The following is a 23485-nucleotide window of genomic DNA, read 5'->3' as shown; positions in this document are numbered from 1 at the left end:
GGAGAACATTTCTATTGTTCAGCATGCTTAGCTGCTAACTGATTTAACCCTTTAACTCTCAATTCTTCACTTAATGTAACTTACTTAAGTTTTATGGTACTAACTAAGACTTCATGACATTGACAGAATGAGAATTGCAGTTACATTTTTACACTTAGGATAATGGAAGGCCTTACAGAGAATTAAGAGCAGTAGTGAATCTGCAGAGTAGTATTATTACACACATAAAGCTCATCTGGATTCTGATTCAGGATTCTCATCAGGATTCTTACAATACACAGCATGTAAAATTACAGCATTGCGATTGGTAAGAGGGTCTATATACAATTCATTTTATTCATTGTAGTATTTGCAATAATGCATTCATGTGAATTTATAGTAAAAACTAGTGTCTCCATACAGATTGTGCAGTCTTTTTTTTTACTAAACCCTAAGATTAATTATAGATTACTTTGGTTTGCCCAAAGTACAAAGTGTTAATTTATGGCTGTCTGCAGTTACATGCTTCTATGTATTCTCAGGTACTTACATGGCTCAAACATATCTTAGTTTTCGACCTACACGAAGTTGACGAGACGGCTCGCTTAGTTTTTAATGGCCTCCAATGAATTGAGCGGGGGGGGGTCAGCTAGAGTCTGAATTCCACATCCATGTGATACAACACCCCCTACCTTCACAAAAGAATGTTCCATCATAGTCTCTTAAGTTTCGTCCCAAAGGCAGTTGCCAGGCAAAACCTCACTTCAATTTCACTTACGTATAAAAAGGAGGTGGGGGTAGTCTAAAACAACAGCAAATGGTTTTCTCTCGCCATTGAAGTAATTGAGGTTTGTTTTGCTCAAAATGGAGATAAACTAACACCTGGGTGAGAAAAGATTTGCGGGTTAGTGAAAGAAGTGGTGGGGAAAAAAGAGGGGGATACAGAACCACGGCAGCAGACAGAGACGGGCCACAATTAATAGGGAAAACAGTGTCCGGCTCTCCGAATCCCGGAGGCTGTTTGTTTAACAGATTTTCACTCTGCACCCAATCCTTCTCTCGCAGCTGTAAAGATGATTTATCAAGTCTGAGGGGAACGATGAAGCATTCAGGATGAAAACAAGCGCAAGGTTTTTTTTGTCCTTTGTTTGATTTGTTTAGCTTTTTTCCCCTCCAGTTCAGTGGGTGATTGTAGCCCAAGAAGACAAATCACTTGGACACTATAATATTCATACACAGTGAATAAAAAAAAAAAACTAAACAGAAATATTGCAAAGTTGTCGCATGTCATATTTTTAAATCTACTTAAATTATGTCTGCACCTCTGAGGATTTTCCTACGGGGAAAATTCCTCAAACACATATCCTTAACAGCAGGAATGTTAGATTTCCCTAGAATATCGCTGAATGCATTGTTTCACATTCTGTCTGCAAAAATAAACAGAGCCAGGCAAGGTCATTTTTTTTGTTATGTTGTCATTATCAGAGACAAAAAAGACTATTGTCTGTGCCTGAGCAAAGAGAGCATGTCTATTTATTTTTTTAGATGAAGGTTTACAACATTAGAAAAGCAAAGAAACACAATAACAGACACTCTAAAGGAAACCGAAAGTGAATTATATAGCAGATGTTTTGTGTAAAAATCTGATTGAAAATGAACAGATATGGACAGAGCACATCCCTCAGGGATGTGCAGAATATTTTTATTTGAAAATGCTACGTTGCATGTTTTAGCATATTCTGCATGATTGCATGATTTGCTCTTTAAGATTTTATCTGCTTTATGCTCTGGAGTTGTTTTTTCCCCTAATTTTTAAAGACCAGGTAGCTGCTGTAGCTGCTCTCGGCTATTAAGAGCCTGTGGCTTAAAAACCCATATCCGTGGACATGTGATTGGTAATACACCCAACTGTCTTCTGGTACCCACCACCCTCAAACAAGAGCAGGAAAGCAATCAGTAAATTTAGATTGAAGTCCACATGAAATCAATACAAACTAGATACATCTTCTAATGTTGTAGATCTTCAGCCAATCAAGACAAGACAGTTGTATTTCCTCGCTTTGTTTCTGCCCGGAACCGTGCAGGACAGTACATTAAGAAAAGAGTAAGAGTCAGAGACAGCGAGGTCTACTGATGTGCAAAGTGACCGCCAATCTAACTGAGCCGAGAGTCAGACTTATCAAACTTATTTATTTATGACACTAACAGTGCTACAGCCACACTGATAATATTAATAACGTCAATATTTTTTGGTGTGCTGTAAGTGTGTTGAAAGACAAAAAAAAATTATAAATAAAAAACTTTTTTGAAGATTGTTGACAATATATTATTTCAGAATGTACCGTAATCTTAGTATACAGCCAAAAACTGCAGTATAACTGTTTTGTATAGTGAAGTATCAGCCTTAGACTGACTGTAGCATATCTCTGCGAAACTTTTGACCACCATCAGAGATAAATATTTTAAAAATGGAGAGTCAAACATGTCCAATCATGACTGAGTGTGCTGCTAAAAAGCAAGCAGTTCTATCAACAGAGGACATTATCCCCATCTCCTAGGATAAGGCCTAATGACGTTACATAGAATTTTGACAAGTTAATGGATTTGTTTTTCCTTCCTCAATTCCATTCTCTTCCCTTCGGTGCCCATGACAAACGTATTTGTGTAGGAAGGAACTTAGCAGGAAAAGGATTACTCAAGGTTACTCACAAGGGGGATGAAAGATCAATATTGACCCTTTTGGACAAAAAAAAGAAACAAGAAAAAAACCCATGGAGGCCTATATAATTTGAGACAGAGTCAGCACTTAACATAGAGGACTGGGGTTCTTTTGTGTTATCCAGTGGACCATAAGGCTAGTTCACTGGAGCTGGGCCCCTCTTTAGGGGGTGATCCCTGACCAATAAAACTTTATAACAGATAGCAGGGAGGAAGTCATTTGTTGAGAAACCCCACTGAACAATTAAGAGCTGAGGTACTCTTAGCCATCATTGAGAATGTATATTTTTATGTGGTCTAAAGTGAGACTCTGTTTACATTAACTGTTTGATTAAAAGAGGGGCAGTAAAGTAAGTAAAGCACAGCTTAAATCGTTTAAATGTCAGACTTATATCAGTGAGAGTGGGTGATCATACATACACTATATATTTAATTTTAACATTACATTACAGTACAATTTGTCACTGTCAGAAATGTACCAATAGAAATTCTCTAAAATGACTAAATAAGAGGAACAAATATATATATTTTTTGTGCACAGTTAGTGGGAGTACTGGAAACCAATGTTGTAATTGTCTATCTATTCAGCTACTTGTTATTTTTTTTTGAACAGGTACTTACAACTGATGAAAAAAGTGCTGTTATAATACATCCCTTGCAGTTTGTCACTGTCAAATATTGTGGCCTCTAATACAGCAGAACAAACAAATCAAATGCAGTTCATTATATTTTTTTCCATGTGTGTAAATGGCTTCAAAAAAAAAAAAAACGTTGCTTCTGCCCCTTTAAGATGGCAAAGTAACATGATCCTCTTTAATCAGCATTTGCCCCGGTGAAATCTAAAAATGGGCTTACTGACACTTTGTTTCTGTTTAGCATAAGCAAAATCTGATGACCTTTGACCTACTCAAAGCCCCCTCCCCCCTCTTCCAGTTCACCATAAAACAGCGTCCGCAGCTCATAGATTCCTTACTAGGTCAGAGATCGTTAAGGGGATCAAAGAGGTAGGAGGAAAGAAAAGGTCGCTGATGGCACACGCAAGGCAGCAGTGGTTGTAGCGAGGCTATTATAATGATGCATGAGAAAAACATATATAATACAAGAGGAAATAAGCAGAAAGATGAGATTGTGTGTGTGTGTGTGTGTGTGTGTGTGTGTGTGTGTGTGTGTGTGTGTGTGTGTGTGTGTGTGTGTGTGTGTGTGTGTGCAAATGCCTCATCATATTTCTATGTGGCTACTAGGGATGTCACTGTCAATTATGTCACTGATTAAGTAAGCTTAACAATTATTTTGACAATTAATCAATAAAGCAGGGTTTTAAAAAGGTCATATATATATATATATATATATATATATATATATATATATATATATATATATATATATATATACATGTATATGTATATGTCTATATATATACATACATATATATACATATATACAACAATGTGCCTCAGAGTCACACCTCAGAGTCATTGTTGAACTGAGAATAGTGGTGGACACAGTGTTTAAAACCTCCAGCAGCACTGCTGTGTCTGCTCCACTCATACCAGTACAACACACCACCACCAACACCACCATGCCAGTATAAATGCAGTGGTAAAAATGATATACTGCCAATGATTGTAATAATAAAGCTTAATCTCTTAATATGTTGCCTAGTATTTGAACTCCCCATATTTCTCTGTATCAGTGGTTTGATTTAACTAGCATCAATATGGTTATCTCTACAAATGGAGAGAACACAGAATATCCTTCAATTATTTAATGGGTAGGCCATACAGTTTTTATTTACGGCCTTCAGTTAGTCCAGTCAGTTTCATTTATTGTTATCTTGCTTATGGAATTTCTAGGTTTTTTATTTGGTGAATTTGGTCATCAACAGAAAGTAGTCATTTATAAGTATGGCAACATCTGTTGTTAATATTAGACAAAAACCTTCTAAAAGATTGATCTTTTTTTCACTCTTTCTTCCAAAGCTTTAAAATTTGACCGGTTGTCAAAACATTAACAAGGGCAAAAATGGAGATACAAGCTTTTTGCATGACAGTGCAATATACTTGACATATACTAGACACAGTGTTTTCAGAACTGTAAAAAAAAGTGATCCATTCATGCCTTATATGGTTATGCTAGTTGCACAGTAAGATTATACCCAGTAACGAACTTCACTGCTTTATTGCAGAGCAGCACTGTTGTTGGATAGGTGTTACATACTTCTTCAAATGCAAACCATGCTCTTAAGTGAATTAAGCTTCTCCTTTTTGTTCTGAAGAGATATGCTAGGTCTTATTTTTTAAGGAAGTGTGATGACACTGGTTTCCAGTGCTGATAAAACCCAAGAGTTAGATAAGAAGGCAGCAATCTGTGTTTTTTTTGTATAACCAAACCAAAACAAGTCATTTTCCTGTTTACATAACGCGCCTCATAATCACTTGGAGCCAGATTTTTTAATGGGTGTGTGTTGGTGCAATGTTTCAACCAACAACATGAAGAAGAGACTTCCACTGGGTGTTGGCCTGCAGAGGATTATATGGCAATCACAGTGTTCTTTTGCGATGTACCGCCAATGGAGGAACCAGTAGAAGGTATAATTTGTGGTGATATCTTCAGCATTGGCTTACACAATGCCTGACAGACTCGTCTTCTGGCAGGAAGGAAATGGCAGCCCCCCAACTGATGATGTGGCAGTCCGTAGTCATAAATTTAATAGCCTGCCCTCCCCTCCTTTTTCCTCGCTCCTCCTTTCCCATTGCCTCATCCCTTCTTTTCAACCCCCTCCTCTCATGACTACTGACCTCCTTCCTTCAATTATTCGGCCTCCTAATTTTTCGTGAGCTGCTCCAATTTGTTTAGAGCATCGGAAAGTGGCCACAAGGGATGTATTTGCTGGCTTAGCCACACTCCTCCCCATACCCAACCCCCACCTTCCATCACCCCACGTTTATGCTCTGATATGCAGATTCTTCGTCCTCACCGATTGGCTCATTGGACCTTTGTGATCGACAATAGGGGAGAGAATTGATGAGAGAAATCCAGCGATTTCCTGTCGTTTAAAGTCTTGTTGCCATGTGTCTGCTGATTTATGGCCTGATTTATGGTCATCTATTATATAAATTAGGTTATCATAATGAAGTTAGAGCTCCTGCAGCAGCAGGAGGGAGTGGAGTTATTGGAAAAATGATTGTGTACGTATTTAGAAACTAGATCGCCATCTAATGCTTACCTCTCTGTTAGAACCTGAGAAAGTAAAACAAGTCTATTAACTTACTCTTTTTGTTTTGAATTTAAGACGTTTAGACCATCTTTATACAGCTTTAAGGCTCTATACTTATTCAAAATTTGTAAGCCACTACCGTTTTACGTTTAATTATTTCAAATATTTGTTTAAACCTTTAACACAAATTTGTTTTTTCTAATGTTAGTAAAGATTCCTAATTTAATAGTTTACAGTTGTGGACTTAAAAGTTACCTGAACTCACTACACACTCCAGTCTATATATAGACTAAAAGACTAAACAACACAGTGGCAAACGGTGTTTACTGTGGCCTTTATAAAACAACAGTCCATGCTATTTGATTAGCTGTTCAGACTTAACATTGCTGAACAAACACACCAAAAAAACTAAGCAAACTGGTGTAATTGGAGCACTGAATGTCTGAACACAGATTAGATTGTTACCTATATAGTTGTATTCTAAAAGAAGCTTTGTCTTTTGGATTTGTGGATTGTGAGTAAGTAAGGAAAAGTGTCTCCTAGATGTTCTGAGAAAAGTTTGTGTTGCTTTAGTACTAATCAAAAGATTAACCATTAGAACTCTTAGTAGCAAAAGTGTGCTGTATTGACATTTATTTGATATTTAAGTTTGATCAGCTGTTTGTCATGCATAGTGAGTTTAAAACTTTTGCTTAACACAGTTGGTTAGAGGTAGATGAGAATGACTGTTAGCTGTACAGTCTTGTTTTACACGTATTAGTCATTTCTTAAAATAATTTAATGACATTTGAATTTAAAATGCAGTTGCATCTGAATAGTAAAGTAGAACCTAAAAATAGTAATTAGCAAGTAAAAGTAAAGTCTTTATTTGTAAGAATTTAGATTCACCTTTACTATGTTGAAAGAGTATTTAGAAGACAACAAAGGATTCAGATCACAGGCAAATGCACATCATGCAAAGTTTAAGCCATTTCCAGTGATATATGGAAAACAGAGAATGTATATATATATATATATATATATATATATATATATATATATACGTATATATATATATATATATATATATATATATATATATATATATATATATATATATATATATATATATGGCTGCACAGTATTGGCCTGTGCAATGAAAATGTAAAGAACAAAATTGATGTAAGGCCGGAGAGATAAGGATGAGACTACTCATGAGACTACTATAGGTAGTGAATGTGGGTTATAGGTCCACTCATAGAGGCATGGTAACCATCTCGAGCCCTACTGTCAAAGCCCATAAAAGGCTCCCTCACACAGGAGCCAGATTGTTGATATGTCAGGGCAGCCACTCCTCTGTATATGCACATCCTCAGCTGGGGGGTGGGTTTCTCAAGACGCCCACCCATGCAAACACAAAGCTTACATTTAACATGCCAAAGAACTGGGCAGTGAACTTTCCCTGATCCACAGTCACACTCTAAACATAGGCTAAATGCACATCTGTGTTAGAAGCTGTAGAGATATTTTTTTGTAGGTTAATTTGCCAATAACCTACACCAGCAATGTTAATTCAGAGATAACAGTAGGATTAGAAAGACGTTGTTCTTAAAGTATTACAATTTATCCATTCTAGGCTTTAACTAGAACCAGGCGAGTATCTACAGAAAGAGCAATTATTTTCGAACGCAGTGCCTGACAGAGGAAATCACCACTACACACTACAAGGTTAAAGAGTATCAACACCTGGCCAACTGATTTTTTTTTCCCGACAGAAATGTTCAGAGGCTTTATTCTGCCACTCTGATTAACTGTGCTTGTACCCAAGAGAATAACAGGCAGGAAGAGAAGAGGACATCTAATGACTAATCCAGCCTTCCCTCCAGAAATTTCCACATTGTAGTTGTAAATTATTGTTAAGAATCGGAGCCCACTGATAACCTTCAGCTATAAAAGACGCAGGATTTATGGGAACAGTTGCTTGAAAGCACATTTGTAAAGGAAGATTCCAAGTTTTTGCACGGAAATGTTTATATTTTTTATGGACCGGTTGTTTTTGTCACAGCAAGTTCTCAATCAAGTTGTCAATGTTGGTCCAGGTCAATGGCATAACACTGCACTCTACATGTTAAAGTTTTTTCTACTTCCAGCACATGTAATAGCCAACTAAAGTAAACTAAAGAACTGAAAGCTCTGCGTAGGTTCTAGCGGGAAACTCGAAATCACGCCACTTTTCTCAGCCAATCACCAACTCCCACCTGTCCTTAAAAGACCTCCCTCATACCTGTTCTCCCCTGCTTGCAGACGCTGACATACGTTTTCGGGCGCCGGTCGTTGCCGCGTGGCTGCATGGTGTTTCTGCCATTTGTCATTACCTTGCTCTCAGTTTGCCGTTTTCGCCCGTCTGCGTGGCTGCTCGTTCGTAGTTGGCTCGTTTTCCTGCTCGTAGGATCCATGTTGGTTTGTATTGCTCTCTGTTCTGTCGCTGGCGTTTTGGTTGGATCCTCGCTGTGTTTGCTGTTGGCGGTCTGGGTTCCTGTTTTGCTGGATCACGTGACCGTGTCGCGCTTGCCTTCGAGGCTTGCTGCTCCGATGCTTTGTCTCGGCTCGCAGCCGTGTGCTGAATCGTGCTGGTTGTTTCGGCTCAGTGTCGATTCTGTGGCGTTCTGGTCTAGTGCCGAGGCTGTGTTCGGATAGTTGCTTGGTGTTTCTGCGTTTTCCACGGCTCTGTCCGGTGCCTGTGGCTGAGTTTGTACGCTTCGCTCGAGAAGTCTGGGCTGGATGGCTGTTTTTAAAGCCGCTCCTGCTGGCACCCGATAGTTTTAGCCCCGCGCCCGCCCTCCGTTTATTACGTTTCTGCCGCTCCGCACGCCTGCTTGTGTTGCTTACGTTTAGTGCTCGAAATTAACTTGGGTTTATTGAACCAGCAATGTGGCGCTGATAGCCTGTTCCCTTCCTACTGTCCACACACACGCCTCAGCGGAGCTGACCCTTCAGGCACTGCTTGCAAAGTGTTTCGTTCATGCAGCACCAAAACCTAATTTGATCGATGATAAATAAACTTAGTGTACTTGGTTAATCCTCGTTCGTTGTGATCTCATTCTCGCGACGCTCCTATGGTTCGTTTATCGGTCTTGGGCTTTACTGTTGCTGAATGTTATTGATGTGTCGTTCGCGATCGATCCGGCTCAGGAGCCGACTCTTCGAAGTCACCTATTGGAACCGGCTCTATTATGGGTGCCGTTTTCTCCATTTTATATACCTTCGTATTTTACACATTAATTTAGAAGCACTGTATTTGATATTTGTATTGTGGCACTTTTTTGTTATGGAGCTGCTTTAATACTTTTTCGTATTGGGTGATTGTATTGACTGTTTCATTTGTTTTAAGTTATTTTGTCGAAGTGGCGCTATTTTGTAAATTTCATAATTGGTTGTAATACGTTTTTTATTATAAAGCATTGTTATGCAGCTGTTTTGCTCGTCGCAAGTGCCTATTGCGTTGCTTCTTATCTCGGACCGTACCCGTTCAATTGCTTTTCTGTACTCGCTTCCGCGCTGCTATTGTCTCGGGCCGTGCCTGCTCTACTTACTGCTTTAATGTCTCGCTTTCTGCGCTGCCTATTATCTCGGGCCGTACCCGCTCTAATGCTTTAATGACTCGCTGTCCGCGTTGTTTACCTCGGGCCGTGCCCGCTCTAATGGTTTACTGTACTCGCAGTCCGTGTTTATTATCTCGGGCCGTGCCTGCTCTAATGGTTTACTGTACTCGCAGTCCGTGTTTATTATCTCGGGCCGTGCCCGCTCTAATGGTTTACTGTACTCGCAGTCCGCGTTGTTTATTATCTCGGGCCGTGCCCGCTCTAATGCTTTACCGTACTCGCAGTCCGCGTTGTTTGTTATCTCGGGCCGTGCCAGCTCTAATGCTTTACCGTACTCGCAGTCCGCGTTGTTTATTATCTCGGGCCGTGCCCGCTCTAATGCTTTACCGTACTCGCAGTCCGCGTTGTTTGTTATCTCGGGCCGTGCCCGCTCTAATGCTTTACTGGCTCGCAGTCCGCGTGGTTTATTATCTCGGGCCGTGCCAGCTCTAATGCTTTACCGTACTCGCAGTCCGCGTTGTTTGTTATCTCGGGCCGTGCCCGCTCTAATGCTTTACTGGCTCGCAGTCCGCGTGGTTTATTATCTCGGGCCGTGCCAGCTCTAATGCTTTACCGTACTCGCAGTTCGCGTTGTTTATTGTCTCAGGCCGTGCCCGCCCCGCTGCTTGATTGGACTCGTGTCCGATGCTGCTTGTATAAGAAACACTCGGATGTACAGTACTGCACAGGTTCACGATTACGTGATTCGTGGACTACTCCGTACCTGGTCTAATTCTGGTGATTTGCTGCCTTTTATTGGGTTAATTTTGTGTTGCCTGTGCTATGTTTTGTTTCATGATTGGCATGTACCTTTCTTGCAGAATTTCTACTTTTACGATGCCGTGTTTTGACATATTAATCAACGCCGTGGGCAGCGGTTGCTATTGCCTTAGAACTTTTTTAGTGGCCGAAGTTTTGCGCATTTACCGATCACGGGTTGCTTTGACGTACTGCTGTGCAAATTACGTGCCTCAATGTTAAGTATCCGATCCGGTTTGTCGTTGCTTTATGTCTTATGGTTTGTGCTGATGTTACTTTCCCTGGTCCTTTGGTTTTGGGGGTGTTCTCCAAGGACCTTCTGTCCTTGGTTCTGCATTTGGTGCTTCCTGACATTTTTGTCATTAATTTCGCTTCCCCTGTTTATATTTGCTTTGTTCGCATCATGACTTACAAGGTGTCTAATAACAATCATCAGTAAAATGTTATAGCAGTCAATGATAATGGAAAGTCTTTTAATTCTCGGGCCGTGCCCGCCCTAATACCCACTGGACTCGTAGTCCGCGCTGCTGCGATCACGGGCCGTGCCCGCTCTATTAACCCTGGACTCGTAGTCCGCGCTGCTGCGATCACGGGCCGTGCCCGCTCTATTAACCCTGGACTCGTAGTCCGCGCTGCTGCGATCACGGGCCGTGCCCGCTCTATTAACCCTGGACTCGTAGTCCGCCCTGCTGCGATCGTGGGCCGTGCCCGATCTAAATACCCACTGGACTCGTAGTCCGCGCTGCTGCAGTCGCGGGCCGTGCCCGCTAACCACTGGACTCGTAGTCCGCGCTGCTGCGATCGCGGGCCGTGCCCGCTCTAATAACCACTGGACTCGTAGTCCGCGCTGCTGCGATCGCGGGCCGTGCCCGCTCTAATAACCACTGGACTCGTAGTCCGCGCTGCTGCGATCGCGGGCCGTGCCCGCTCTAATAACCACTGGACTCGTAGTCCGCGCTGCTGCGATCGCGGGCCGTGCCCGCTCTAATAACCACTGGACTCGTAGTCCGCGCTGCTGCGATCGCGGGCCGTGCCCGCTCTAATAACCACTGGACTCGTAGTCCGCGCTGCTGCGATCGCGGGCCGTGCCCGCTCTAATAACCACTGGACTCGTAGTCCGCGCTTCTGCGATCACGGGCAGTGCCCGCTCTAAATACCCACTGGACTCGTAGTCCGCGCTGCTGCAGTCGCGAGCCGTGCTCGCTTTTATACCCTCACCCATCTTGTTCGGGATACCTGATGTCTGAGTAAGTAATTTATGTACATATATCTCTATGTATTTATATATCTATTTAATATATCTATTTAATTGCAAACAACTGGAGGCGGTTGTAAGATTTTTATACAGACGTCAAATGAATATACTGTTATAACGTACTGCCACGACAGCTCGCGCTCGCTCAAATATCCTACTCCTTATGCTCCTAGATATCAACACGGGCCGTGCCCGTTCCTATGCTCATTAGACTCCTAGTCTGAGTTTTTTCTGCACAGCGGGCCGTGCCCGCCCTTATAGCCTTTGGACTCGTAGTCCGCGTTTTGCTGCACAGCGGGCCGTGCCCGCTCTTATACCCTTTGGACTCGTAGTCCGCGTTTTGCTGCACAGCGGGCCGTGCCCGCTCTTATTCCCTTTGGACTCGTAGTCCGCGTTTTGCTACGACGGCGTCCAAAAGTTGTGCCCCTCAAAGGCTTAATGTATTGTTAGTCCGCAGTGTTTTCTCATGCTGATCACGTCAACGTTACGCTTATCATATGCTTCTAAAATAGCCTCAAGCAGTACTTTGTATACAACTAACCTAATAAATGTATGCTATCAAAACATGAGCGCAACAACTGTAATGCTCACGTACTCAGCAAATAACACTTTAATCTTGAACACCTTATTCAAGCTTGTTTATAACTGTTTTCCTTCCAGAATACGTGAACCAGGTAAAGGATCCTCCTGTGGGTAATTATATCTTTTTATATTTTTGGGGATAGGCTCCGCCCCCGCCGTACAAGTACGGCAGGATCTGCGAGGTTCCAGACGCTGCGGACCTGGGCTTCGACGGGGCTTTCGCCAAAGACTCTATATACACTATATTCACTATTACTAATTGTCATACGTGTTTATTGGGATTAAATCTTTCTTGCTGCACTTTGTTTCTAGAGTTTTCCTGCTAGAACTGAAAGCTCTGCGTAGGTTCTAGCGGGAAACTCGAAATCACGCCACTTTTCTCAGCCAATCACCAACTCCCACCTGTCCTTAAAAGACCTCCCTCATACCTGTTCTCCCCTGCTTGCAGACGCTGACATACGTTTTCACCCTCCTCCTTCCCCACCGCCTCCAGTTCGGTCCCGCCGGTTGCCCAGGGGATAGGCTCCGCCCCCGCCGTACAAGTACGGCAGGATCTGCGAGGTTCCAGACGCTGCGGACCTGGGCTTCGACGGGGCTTTCGCCAAAGACTCTATATACACTATATTCACTATTACTAATTGTCATACGTGTTTATTGGGATTAAATCTTTCTTGCTGCACTTTGTTTCTAGAGTTTTCCTGCTAGAACTCATGAACAGGCCCTTCCTGAGGTGCACTGGGTGTAGCAGAGCTGACAAAACACTCCAATGCAATACTCCCATGCAACCGACAGTTGCAAAGACCAATTTTAACAAAGACCAAAGCTTTACCCAGTGCGTTATAGACGTCAGCCGTGCTAACCAATGTTACCATGAATTTTGTAGAGTGCTGACCACTTCCCACATCTCGCAGTCAAACTGCTGTTGTTATAAATAACAAGCAATCGAGTCACCAATCTGGAAATAAGGCAAATGCTAATGATGCCTCACCTCTGATTTTTCCACACCTCTTGGGAGAACCTAGCATGGTGAGGGGCCATGGAAGCATGGCCTAAAACACCTTAGATGTATGAAGTTATGATAATTGTTTGGCTAAAAAATACAGTGTTTATTAGCAACGTTAGCTTAGCATCTCCTGTTGTAAGCTTACAAAGCCCACATCAGCTATCAAACATGCCTTGGCTGATTGGCTGATTTACTGCATATGGGCCAGTGATAAATCATGCTAATTCGATTTTTCACTGAACTGTTCCTTAAAGATCGTGATTCTTGCAAGACCTCTAGCGCTCATTCGATCACAAGTGCATCAAATGTAAATTTATCATTCAGGCAGATTAGAAAGACATCTGTTATGACTTTGTTCCAAGCTTTTTCATATTGTTTCTCGGACAGTCCTATTCAGCACCGTACTCTGTTTGCGCAGCTTCTTCAAAAGCAGCTGCAGCTGCCTGCATGAAGCAGCCATCCGTCAAAACGGGCTTCCAGAGCCAGCGCATACTGAGAACAGAACCCACCCCCCCTCTTCCCCCCAAATCCTGAGCTTTTGCCAAGGTCTGCGTCACGCAACACTTTGTTTGACCTCTCTCCATAGTGTTTGCTCACACTTGTGGCCCGCTGACTTATCTGGCAGCGTTTAGTTGGCCTGGCTCCAGCTGGCTGCTGCTGCTCCTGCCGCTGGAGCGGGCAGGCGATCCACTACAGATGGGGCAGGGAGCGAGATTTACACTTTACAGCAGAGGGAAGCAGAGGTTGAAGAAGTAAAATGCTACAGTGAGCCAAGCGCTCAGCTGATACCATTTTCTCTGTATATTTTTATATGCGAGTGCTCAAGAGAGGAAATTTCTCCATGTGTATCTGCGTTCACATTGTTGTGCAGTCCCAGAGAAACATCAACAAGGAGGAATGGGACTGGGGTAAAAGAAGTGGACAGTATTTAGGAGATCTTGAGTTGGCCTGAGTCAGCAGTGGAGTTTAGTATGGGTGCACGAAACCAAGAACATGAAGTGAACTTCCCTTGCCACAAAATGAGCACATATAGTGTTGGGCAACACAATGTAATATTTGTTCATTGTTGCTGCAGCATTTTGAGAGATTTGTATGTATCAGTATTGTGGAAGGCTGCTTCGTACACCGATCAAGCATAACATTATGACCAACTCTTTGTTTTTACACCCAGCTCCTCTGAAGAAATTGGAACCTTTGTTGTTGTGTAATTGCAGGCTGTAGTTCTTCTGCTTCTCTGCATACTTTATTATCCTCCTTTCACCCTGTTCTTCCATGGACAGGACCATGCGTGTATTATGTTGGCATTGGGTCATTCTCATCACTGCAGTGACACTGACATGGAGGTGGTGTGTTTGGAGTGTGTGTACTGTGTGTACTAGTGAATGAGACACAGCAGTGCTGCTGGAGTTTTTAAACACTGTGTCCACGCACTGTCCACTCTATACTTATCTGTTGCTCCACAGTTTGTGTTAGGCGCAGTCCACAGAACAAAATTGGTAGATTATTCTCCAAATATTATTCGCCAAATATTGTCTAACCCATCAGAATAGTCCAGAAAAGTGAGAATGCTCCCCCCCTCTACTTACTCCATTTCTCTCTCTACCTGTTATATCCTCATCCTGATTCTAAAAGGCTACTTAGCACAGAGGGGAGGGGTCCGGCTGACAGATTGAGGGGGCCGGGCTGGGGTCACAGGGGTTAAATTGAACAAATCTGCCCATTGACGTCCTGTCTCCTCCACCTTCCACTAATATCATTATTGCTGGGTGTCAGGGGGCCAGTGGGCACGTCGCCAAGACTGACAAGACGGAGGCCTGAGTGGCCACTTACCCAAAGAGGACCTCCCACCATGACAGGCCCCTTTTGTACCAAGATGTGTCAGCAGATGTAGTAAAGGAAAAACATTGAGTACTCCCTGTTCATCTGGGTAAATATATTCCTCTACAGACAGAGCTTGAGCTGCAGAGGACTGAACTGAACTTGAGCAGGACACTCCTGCATTGCCTGTAAATATGTAGGGGTTATATTTTAAAAGTAAGCAGATCTCAGGTTACAAGTTATAGTAATGATAGTATATTATCAGATCCAATGCTGTGGAATATTGTTTTGCTATTAATCTAACTTATAAGTTAGATATGGTTAAAGGTTAGACCTAAATCTTGTCATTACAATTTTTCTTTAAAAGTAAAAAAAGGGATTGTATTTGGACGATAATTATTAAACCACTAATTAAATTTGGCTTCCAGGTTAATTTTGTATCATACGCTTGTCGTTGTTATGATTTGTTGTTAAGGCCACAAGTACATTGGAAACTGTCTGGTTTACAGAAGCAACAAAGACAGATGGCCCCTCCTTGACTTCAGCCTTAAATAGCCTAGATGTCACCTCTTTTAACCTGTGGATGAAGAAGTCTTAAGTGTCAAGGCTTTGGTATGCTTAGTAAAATGAAGTTGAAACCTTTGCATAGTATGGAGTATGAGTGCTCCAGTACTGCAGGTGGCACTATAACACTTTATGTTATAGTGATTTTTATGACTATTAAAAGATAATTGCTCTATTTCATGCTTATGCTTATGGCACCAGCCAATGCATAGCCTGTATAGAATAAGAGTGGACCGGATGAATGCCGAAATGTTTCTTACACCCCTGGGGAGTTGGTTGCGCTACATCTTTTAACCCCACTCAGTCCCTTATAAATATTTTTTGCACTATAAGGCGCATTGGATTATAAGGCACACTGTCAAGGAACATCTATTCTCTGGTTTATTTTCAAATATAAGGCACACAAGATTATAAGGCGCTTTAAGCAACACTAGTAAGGAACAGGAGTGTCACCATGTTTATTTGAGTAAAGTGCTTCCGTTTTTTTACAGTAAGACACAGCTTAGATTTCCAGATTTCCACTTAGGCTGGGTGTAGCAGCATTAGCATTAGCCACTAACTACGGTGCTAGCAGGATGTAAATGCTCTGAGTGTTCTGGTAAACCACTGTGATATTAGCTAACGGTTCGTCCCACGTAGCTTGTTTTAACGCGGTAAAGGAGCAGACTACAGTCCGATATACTCCCCTCTGAACGACAAAGAGCTAGCCCTTATCGCAGTTAGCGGCTAATGCTAAAACTGCTCCAGTCTCTGTGTTGAAGAACTAAACTGAAACTCCCGTATAACCAGTGTTGGGCACGTTACTTTGAAAAAGTAATTAGTTATAGTTACTAGTTACTTCTCCAAAAAAGTAACTGAGTTACTAACGGAGTTACTCCACTATAAAAGTAACTAGTTACCAGTAAAAGTAACTATTGCGTTACTTCGCCCTGTAAAAATAAATAAATAAAGAATAAATAAAGAAAATAAATGATGTAATTACTATTATTATTAGAAAAATAACAAACAAAAATAAACCCAAAATGTTGACAAAAATATAGTCTAACGAATAAAAAAAAATAAGAAACGAAAAACTCCACAGGACCAAAGAAATTTACTAAGACATGTAATACTGAAAAAAAAAACGGAAAAAACAAATACACGTCTGGGGATAAAAATTAAACAAACCAAACCACACTCAAAGAAATAAATGTATATATAAACAAAACAAAAGAATGGACAAAAACAACAATCCGTTAAAAAAAACTCATTTAAATCCATTAAAAAACTCATTTAAAACAATCACAGGCTTTTTGCGCAGAATAATAAAAGTTTCGGTTAGTTTCAGTTTCAAATCATGAAAACAGCTCACCAAAACCTCAACCTATCCTTTATATTTGACAATATTTGATTAACTTACAGGTCCTTACTTATTTTTATTTAACTGAACTGAGTTGTAAATTATTTATAGCCTCGCGCTGAATTCAGCTCCGCGCTGCGAAAGAAAGAGAGAGAGAGAGAGAGAGAGAGAGAGAGAGGCGCAGCGCATTTTGCCTGATTTCTCTTTATTAATTAACAGTACATTTGTTGGCTTTAGTAAGTTTAATAACATTAATTTTAGTATACTTGTCAGATCTTATTTATTAAAACTTTTTTTAGAAGAGGTTATTCTGCGCGCAATGCCGCGCCGCTGCGCCAAGCACCACTTTGCGTGCCTGACATTTCAGAGCGCTGGACCAGATTTTAATTCATGAATTAATATATTTAATATTTTAATAAATTTGCCCTGGTGATAAGAAACGAATGCTAACATATAGCGTTATATTTCTGTGTATTTCAAATGTTTTAAGTTTTATATAATTGACGGGCAGCACCACGCGCCAGATTGACAATGTGCTTTGTTTTTCAGATATAAAAGTGAAATTCAGTTAAATAATAGCAAAGTTAACTAAAATAAATTTATGTTCAGTCAAAGTTATTTTCTCTTTTAATTTTCCATTTCAAAACTCCAGCATTTGAGTGAGAATAAGCATCTGTTGAAATTTTTAAACAGCAGAATGCCTAGTTACAGTTATTTAGTCTGTGTACTAAACATAAATATAAATCCTTATAACTGACAGAAATAAATATAACTAATAATAATTTATAGTTACAGTGCAGATTTTTAAGTATATATATTTTTTCATAGTTGATTGCTGAAGGCTCTGGGTGTGTTTTATTTTTATGTGGTAAAGATGTGATGGTATGGAGTATTTTGGAGCGCAGGGTGAGCAATCGCGCTAAGTTTTTTTCCGCCGCCAAGATAAAAACACGCCAGAAATTTACCTCAACACACATCATTCCCAGACCACCACGCCCATCGGTGTTAATATATTCCAAAGTCCAACGCTATTTTAAGGACGCGTGCAAGGCCTAAAAATAGACTGTTGACGGGTGGCAAAGCGCCACGCTACACGCCTTGTGCGGGGTGTATGATAGGGCTCTTTGTCTGTATGCGCAAAGTTAAAAAAAAGTTCATTCAGCTGCTAAAGTAACGTGCAGTAACGGAGTGTCGAAAATGGTAACGGCGTTATAGTTACAGTCAGAGTAATTAGTTAGATTACTCGTTACTGAAAAAAGTAACGGCGTTAGTAACGCCGTTTATTTTAACGCCGTTACTCCCAACACTGCGTATAACTCTGTACTTCTGCTGAGTGGCTTTACTGCTCCTTACAACCTGACTGGTAAATTCACACATAAGGCACACTGGATTATAAGGCACACTGATGATTTTTGGAAAAGTGTAAGAATTTATGTGCGACTAATGGTCAGAAAAATACGATAAGTAAATGGCACAAAAAAAAGAAACTTATTGTTAAACTGATATTTAAAGAGATGTGGCGATAAAGTGATTGGCAACTGTGGACATGCAGATACACAGCAAATACTGATCAATTGATATCGTGACCACAAAGGCATTTTAAGACAGTAAAGTGTGGTAATCAGGTGTGTGCTCCCAGTAAGAAATATGTGTAAACTTTGGGCAGTCACATGGCCTTGTATCCTGTCTTACTGTGCATGCTCTGGCTCCAGTTTTTCTGTACTGCACAAGTGCAAACAAGATGGCAGCTTTCATTTTTGCCAACTTTTGCTTCACAATTCGACAGAATTAGTGATCAGGGGTGTACTGTACATGGACCAATCACATCCTATGTATATTTGCAGAGACGGTGTTTACATGGCTTTGTCAAACAAATACATGTAACTTCACACAAATACAAACCACCAACCAAAAGAGTTCATCGCTCAGGGCTTTTTCTCTCAACAGCCACTGAAAGAATATTCATTCAATGGCATAGTGCTACCTGCAGTACTGGAGCTCAAATGCAACAAAAATGCAGAGTATGCAAGCTTGTAATCTTATGAAGTGAGTTTGGTTTTGCTGAAAGTACTGAGGCCCTTAAGGTCTCGGTTAAATGACAATGTGTTGTTTTTCTTGATTTTTTCTTTTTTTCTCCAACTTCAACTGCCTGTCAACTTTTTTTTAAACAAATGAGCCAATAACTCAACTCCTTTCACAGTGGTGAAGCATCAAAGAGCAAGCCCTAATTATCTGAAACTCTATGGCTTTGAGTGCTTTTTGGGTTTGAGGAGTGGCCTCCCATTCCATTCCAGCCATTTATTGTGTTCTAATAAGGACCAGTGAAAGCATGTTCAGACACGCAGGGCTGGAAGTCAAAGTGAATGGTTGCGTAGTGTCTTGAAGATCACGTAAAATGGTGTTGGGTGTTTCCACCATTGGGTGCCATTTTGTAACTTCAGTATAGTTTTGAGTTCTTTGGTCACATTAAGTACGTGATTCCTGTCTAATGTTCAGATTAGGCAGAGAAGAGTGGAAGAAGAACAAGATAAAAAGCTGTCTGCTCGAGAGTTGATCAAAAAAAGTCTCCCGCTCTCAGTTCTGTACAGAAATGTATGAAATCTTAATTCTGGTTTAGCAAGAGTTTGGAACATAGGAGGTTAAAGGCTGTTGATAGCTGTGTTTCATTTAATAGCAATAAGCCGACATCTATACAGAGTAAAAGCAACACAAAAGCATGTTTATTCAAGCTTTTATTAAATAAGTTGGTCATAAATCTCAAGGTCATGTGCTGACAGTGCGGTGTTTTGATAATACAAAACGAATGCCAAGAGTTGAAGAGATTCTTGGTTACTCAACCTTAGAGTACACACGTATACACAAATGCACCACCTCTAGACTAGACACCTTCATTATCATTGCTGGTGCAAGCCTTCATTGAGAAGCAGTCAAGCATGTGGAATGGGTTTAGGGTTTATGCCTCTCTCGCACAGAGCATTTGACTTGTCTGTCTCAGTGTCTGGGTGTGGTTCCGCGTGGAGGGAGGTGGGGGGTGGTTGGTGAAACTGACCAAATCGCTGGTCTGGATTGCAGTTTTACAGCTTTATAGCAGCAATTACCCATCATCTCATCCTGCTAGCTCCTTTTGTCTCCTCCATTTGGTTGCCCTCGAGTTTTTTTCAGAATGAGGAGGTTCCATTCCTTTTTAACCAAGTCTTAGAGATACAATATATAGTGCTTTACATGATTCAAATTTTAAGAAGCTTACAATTTAAACGAAAAAAGGGGAACATCTAGCTGATATTGTTGTTCCAAGGACCGGAAATTTTTCTTACCTTTTATTGAAAAACATACAAACAAGTGTATTTCTATATCTTTTCAGCATCATCATCACAAAATTTACACAAGAGCAATAGTCACATGACATGACATGCAAAAGTTTTGTGCAGTGTTTAATTTTGATGTTTTTTGCTGATAAATACAAAGACAAATTCACACTATTATATATTGATATGACATTATCTACAGGATTACAGATGGAATATAACCAATACCAATTATTTTCCAATCATTGATACACAGATTACATTATTAATATCATGATTATAATGATTGATTTCTGGCAAAATCTGGTGTTATTCTTGTATTATTTAATATTGCAATATACTGTATATCACAGAACAACAAAATATCACAAAGTATTTTTATTTTTTATTTTTTCAATTTTATGCAGCCCTTTTTGAAATTGCATGCCATAATTAACTTATTGAGTTATTTCATTTAGATTATATGTACAGTTTTGAGCAAAAGTTTGTTGATCTTTGACCAAATTATAGGTTTGTATTTTAGTACTTTTACCTAAATTAGCCTATATTTACCCTAAATTAAATTAGAAAATGCAAATGGTTATTTCCTTTGATGTTTATGTGCCATAACAACATCATGCCATCATTAATTTAGTTGTGTGTAAAAGTATGGACACCCCAAGCATTCCATAAGCTTTTTTCACTCACATTTCCAAACTTTAAATTTTATATAACAATTTCTGCTTCTTTTTATTCTGTATTACTCTCAGAAACCATGGGCTTCTTTAAGCAAATGTATAAAAATCTGAAATTAAAAGTAACCGTTCCTGTAGTAAGGGTTTCTTCAGTGCTGAATTGTATGAAGAAATTGCAGTTTAAGGAAACAGCAGTGTGAAGCATTGCTCGCAAAAACATAATTTTCATAGAAGAGTCATGAAAAGGTTAAAGGTTTTTCACAAAACTGAATGTTTGAAAGTCCCCTACAGAACATATAGAGAAGTCAGATATGTTTTAGAGACAAATGTTATGAACAATAAAGTAAAAATTGAGTTTTTGGCAACAGCAAAGGAACACTTAGAAATAACAGGAGCTGATAAAATAATAAATAAAATAATAATTTTCAAAGAATGCATATGTAGCTGGACAACAAAAGCTGGCTAGAGGGTACTTACCTCTTCAATCTGTTTAAAAGTTATATAAACTTTAATACTCATGCCATTGATGTTTTAACATAAATATACATTAGAATTTGCTGTTTTTTCCCAGTAATTTGTATAGTATTTATAGTTTCTGTATAGTTTACTATCTTTTAATGAGATGGAAAGATATCATAGGTATGATGCTCTTGTGGAGAGCTCTTAAGGAATTTCCCAGCAGCTGGTCACCATAGAATGGGCTAGCATGGCTGCCATGGTCCCAAACCGTGAGTAAATTACTGTTGCACACATTCCAGCGCTGACAGAAACCTATCGACTGGTTTCCATCTCCTGCACAGCAGCAGAGGACATTATCTCCGTTCTTGATAAGGCATTTGTATGTCCAGCTATTCCAGCATAAACACGCATGGTAAACAGTTTAAGTGAATGCAGTACAGAACAGTGACCCCAGTGTGCAGAAATTATTACAAATAGAAGTGGAACAATAACCCTCCTTTCTTTTCTGATCATCATGATCTGATATTGTTTATTTAAAATTCGAAGTTACATGGAAGAACTGTATATAAGATCAGCATTTAAAAGTGGGTTGTTTTGCCCAAACACACGGTTAGAAGAAACACACAGCTGGGTACAGTTTCAGGCTAGGGGTGGGCAGTATGGTCCTGAAATAATATCACAATATTTCAGGGCATTTTTGCAAGAGTTGTTATTTTTGACAGCATGACAAAACAATATTCTGTTCATTTCAAACCTAATATTACTGCAGCAAAATATGTTAGTTTTACTTAGTTTAAAATATTTAGTAGAAACAAAATATGTCTATTTTATGAACAATAGTAAGGTACCATTAATAAGTAAACAATGCAAACAAAGAAATGTACCACAGTACTAAAGCACACATATTTAGTGCATGCATACATAAATAATTATACAAAAAATACTTTTAAAACTTCACAGTAAATAGCAAAACAAATACAAAATAACAATATGGGTTTTTTATTGTTTAATGGCACAAAATCAGTACAATTTTGTTTAACAATAAGTTGAACTGGACAGTTATGTTATATCATATATTATATACACAAGTAAAAAATAATATTTATTATAATAATAAACATAAACACATTCCTATATTGCCCACCCCTAGTTTAATTACGTTTATAATCAAATATTAAATAAGTGTTAAATTTGTAATTCCAATAAAGTAACTGTAACTGTAAGATTTAAAATTAGCACTTAACTACAGAATTGAATTGTTGGAGTCATATCTTCAAAGTATTTTACACCCTTGAAAACAGCTTGAACTGGGATTATGCTATTTATACATTTTGTACAAATTTATTAAAATTCAGAGTTTAAAAAACAAAATCATATATTCAGGCCAGAAGTGTGTTGTTTGATTGGAGCACATTCTGTTGAGGGTCTCAAATCTGGAGTCTTAAAAGGCGTCACGCGGCTCACAAAAGCGTAGGATGTAGATGGATATAAACATATTTGACTAAATGGAAACACCATGTGCTACACATCCAGCGTCACGGGACACTGGCATTGTTTATAAAGCATTGTCTGATACATTGCGTGCCACGGCGCTATTGCTTCGGCTTGGCAAAGAGATCTGATAGCACTGATTATCCAAATAAATAAAAATGTAGACTGAATGCTTTATGGCAGACTAGGAACAAATGTGGTGTAACTTGCAGGTCAAAGAATGAAAACTTTAAACCTGTCTGATCAGAACATGCAGATGAGTCATCTGCAGGCGTCTTAATTAGAGAATAAAAGCGAGCTGAGATTTGAATGTCAATGTCCAATAGTATTTGGATAGTAGTTAGTAGGGGTGTGCCATATCGTATCGTACACAATAATATCGCCAACATTTTTTAATATCGTGATCGATATTATACCATGACATATCGTGCCATATCACCCACCCCTAATTATCACATCAGGATACTACTTTTTTACTGTTTTTTTACTGTTTCTTAAAGAAAAATTCACACTGTTCTCACACATTTCCCATTATATATCTACCAGAGACAGATTATATCTGTCCAGTATCATTTATTTTACTTTAATCCTGGATATATGGAGATATTTGGAGTGCATTATTATTAGTATCATGATATTCTGGATCATTGACTTCTGTTACAAATCTACTACAATTCTTGTAATTCTTGTAATATGTTTTTT

General features: G+C 39.7%; 1 protein-coding gene across 4 annotated transcripts in view; it reads left to right on the top strand.

The window, feature by feature from the left end:
• arid3c (AT rich interactive domain 3C (BRIGHT-like)) overlaps positions 1-23485 on the top strand; it is an 89894-nt gene that overhangs the window by 12998 nt on the left and 53411 nt on the right. The gene's annotated exons all lie outside the window — the stretch shown is intronic.

The sequence above is a fragment of the Astyanax mexicanus genome, chromosome 22 (genome assembly GCF_023375975.1).
Source record: "Astyanax mexicanus isolate ESR-SI-001 chromosome 22, AstMex3_surface, whole genome shotgun sequence".
NCBI classification, from domain to species: Eukaryota; Metazoa; Chordata; class Actinopteri; order Characiformes; family Acestrorhamphidae; genus Astyanax; species Astyanax mexicanus.
Note: the sequence above shows the minus strand (reverse complement) of the source record. Positions and strands in the feature narration are given on the sequence as shown.